Consider the following 3,956-nt stretch of genomic DNA (forward strand, 5'->3'; position numbering starts at 1 on the left):
ACAGTAACTAGGAGTTACAACAAGAATGGGAGGAACTTCAAAGATTAATGGTTTTATATGTGTAAGAAGTCATGGGAAAAGCTGCAGAGAGCTCAAATAACCCTTTGCATATGAAAAGGTAGTTTCAAGTTAAAAAGCTTTTATAGTTGTTGTTGATAATAAACAACCACTGGTATTGTAAGTAAGTGTTTCTATTGTTATTCTTGTGGAGTCCTGAATTAACATTACCTAGGAATGTGGCTACAGTCCAAAATAGGGTCTCTATGAAAACAGCTATACTGATAGTGAGCATGCTATACATATACAGTATGTATCAGTCACTTCAAAAATAAATAGATGCCTGTTAATCATACACAGCTTTTTAAACTGTGATGACAAAACAACAACAAAAATGTCTGTTATTCCTGCAATCATGCATAACAGTCTTTAAACAAATTATTATTATAAAATTTTGTTTTTACATTATTTTTTTTTAAAATTGGGATGGGATTGTTTTTCCCCTAAAAGGTACTGCTATTCCAAATACTTTTTACCTACAGTGGCAAAGGACCCAGGTGACTTCTGCTGCTGACAGTACAGAATAACACAACATTATTATGCTTTTTGTCACTCTTAGTTTTCCTGTTCTCCAAAAGCTACACTCAAATCTTCCACATATCTGTAAAAATGTCATGGTGTGTGGGCTGAGTTACTAGCAATATGCTGAAAGAAACACTCCCTAAATGTGTAATAAAATGCTTTATAATATCATTAAAGAAGAGCTCCAGGAAAACGTTTTATTAACCCTTGCAGTGGGGCTACCCAATGTTTTTTTTAAAAAACATTTCTAAGAAAGCCAACTTTGATAATCCTTGCATTCCAGCTCCTCTAGAATTAGTGAGTATAATTTTTGGCACGGCCCTTATAGTCATATGCTATGAGTCGCATAAACTTTTGGATGCATAACATTTATTCAAACAGAAAAGACATTATAAAAATGCTACTTTCAACACCATAAATGTATTCAGTGTTCCAGAGAGCCTGTTAATGCATAATTAGTTTTGCAGCTGTTTTATTTGTATTTGTGATGGTGTCTGATGGCTTGCAGTTACAAATTGAATGCAGATATGACACCTATGATTCATGGATCTTTTTAAATCCAAGTGTGATTTCTATTTTAATTCTTGATGCTGTAGGTAGTATAAATTTAGCATGCAAAAACCGTTGTATCAAAGAGTGTTTATCTAGATAAAATGTTTTTCACTTAGAGGTTCTAGCGATGATTGAATGCTTAAATATATATTAGCCGTTCTAGCCATAGGTCCCTGATTTATAGACATTCATCCATCAGACGCGGGGGGGAGGGGAATGCTATGTGTTATTCATATGTTTGTTTTAATGTCTTAATTATGTTTCCTCTTAGAGTGTTTTGCTTGCTCTCAGAACCTTGAATGAATTTAATTTAAATTACATTTGCATGCTCTGCAAAGACAAATAAGAAAAAAATACAGTACCTGTTTGCAGTCTATACATTTCTGTGACTTGAAAAAGAAAAGCAACAGCAGTTGAGCAGACACTCTCCAAAGTTGTCCTGTTAGTTTTCCATTTTCCACTTTATTATTATTTAAATGTTCAGCTAGCAAACACGTCTCTCTTCTATTTTCTAAGTTATATATGCTAAAGTTACCCAACATCCAACAGTCTATGAAGATTTAAAATGTCTTTGTCTTGAAAAAAATTTAGCCAATATATTTTACGCAGAATATTTAGCTGCTCTAACATAACCTCTAATGGGCCTTAGTATTATTAGGAGAAGATACACGTGAATACACATTCCACTGCAACTACATTGTAATTATATATATTTTTTTACCATCTTTAGATCTCCCTCATAGAGGATACTCAAGATCTTTTACAGTTGTCATTTAACATGCTGTCTAATTGTTTTATATCTGCATTTACACTGGAACCTGTGTCATTTTAACCTTTGCTCCCTAACATTACTAAACATAAGTCCTCCTAATGACACTTTAGACTGTGATTTCCTTGGTGTATTTGTGTTGAGAACATTCTTTGAACATGATGCAAAGTTAGTTATTCATTCTCTGTTTTACTTAGAAATCACAAATCATCATATGCACAGTATTACAAATTTGGAACAAGATGAATTATTTGACTTTTGATGTTTTAAAACCTGTATATTTGCAAATATACAGTAAGGGGAATTTATCAAAACCGGAGCAGACAAAATCTAAAGCAGTTGCCTATAATAACCAATTAACTTCTCTTTTCAGTTTGTTTAGTTAAATATTGCAAATACTGTATATGTGCATAGATATTTTAGTTTGCTTAGTAAGAGGAAATGTTGCTCCTGTAATTCATAGACAGTAAACCTTTCTGGTCCATTAAACATAGTAAATGGTGAGGCTTTGGTCACACGGTCTATGCCCAATGGGGCTTAATAGACAGTGTAAGGCAGTCAGTGGTTGTGTCCAAAGCCTTCCCCTTCAACAAATACAATTGAAGCAATGGTATGGGATTGGTCACATAACTGGCACTGGAGAGATTGAAATTCCAGGATTTCAGCAGAATCTTTATTAAGTACTTTTTATTTGTACGGGGGAGGGGGAATCTGAACATGCAATGTTACATTAGAACATAGGATACAGTATGTCTAAGGGAAGTTCCCTTTAGGTGTGATTTAACTGGGGCATCTGTGAATTTAGGTCTAAAAGAACTGGGATATGAGGCTTGAATTTCAATAAGCAAAGATTGTATTACAGACAGACATATAAATACTTTTAATGCATTTTATGGACACCTGGTGCTGGGATTTGAAGTGTTAACTATGCGGGAGTGAGATGCAGATGAAAATGTTTCGAATATCGGTTGTCTTCAAATTAAATATTTTAAAGCTGCTATTATAAGCTATTATGACATTTGGTCCTTTAGGATCAGATAGAGCCAGAGGTTTTCTGAGGTCCCCCTGATAAGGAACAGGCACAGGCACAATACAACACTATTCTAAACATGTCTTCTGTCATACTCACTTTTGGGGACACAAAAACCTGAATACTTGCAGCTTTATCTGCCTATTAAACATGGCTATCCGACACATTAACTTCTTACAGAAAGTTTTTTAATATCTATGCAGGGCACAAAATCTTCTAATCTCTTTCCGCAAGCATAGTTCCATAGGTTGGTGTAGGCAAGATATGCATTAAATAGATTGCTCTAATTGTATCTAAATAATTCTATTCTAATCTAAAGAAACCAAGCTTCTTCCTTTACTATGTGGCAGTTGTTTCTAAAAAAAAATAGGGTATCTTTCTCTAATACACAGCATTGGCTATAGCCTTGTTTGTATAAGCTCAATTACCACTTTCATGGAACAAAAACCTAAAGTAGCATTAAACTCTTCTTTTTTTAAGGGGGCAGGATGGCCAGGATGGTGGGTTAAATTTCTAAAATAGTTCTACTTTACAGCTAAAACTTTTTAAAAATGTTTTGGATAGGCTCAGGAATGGTTAAAGCTCATATCATTTTTTTTTGTCATCCACGTACTGTTCTATATATTTCCATTCACTTCCTGTCCTGTAGACACAAGAGGAATTGAAAAGAAATCTCTCCAAATCCAGGTAAATCTCCTTTTAGTTGTCACCGAAACAGGTGTCTCCACCTTAAGAGTTGCTTGCTATTCCTGTTTTGGTGGTTACTTAAAATTTTAGATTTTCCTTCCAGTGTTCACCAGGTCACATAGGGTGCATCTCCCCAGCAGGGGTACAGACAAGAATATAAACCTAATAGGGGTTCTAAGCCTTCCACACTCTAGCTAAAATGTAACAAAACAAAAAATGGTTTGTTTTTAGATAAACTTTAGGCATAATTACCCACCTCCCGTCTATTGGCCATTCCTTAACAGCCAGACGGGAGCCTTATAGGAGCGGGAGGGCGTCTCCTCCCCCCCCCGCTCGTGT

Source organism: Nanorana parkeri, unplaced genomic scaffold, assembly GCF_000935625.1.
Source record: "Nanorana parkeri isolate BGI_ZX_2015 unplaced genomic scaffold, ASM93562v1 scaffold250, whole genome shotgun sequence".
Classification (NCBI taxonomy): Eukaryota; Metazoa; Chordata; class Amphibia; order Anura; family Dicroglossidae; genus Nanorana; species Nanorana parkeri.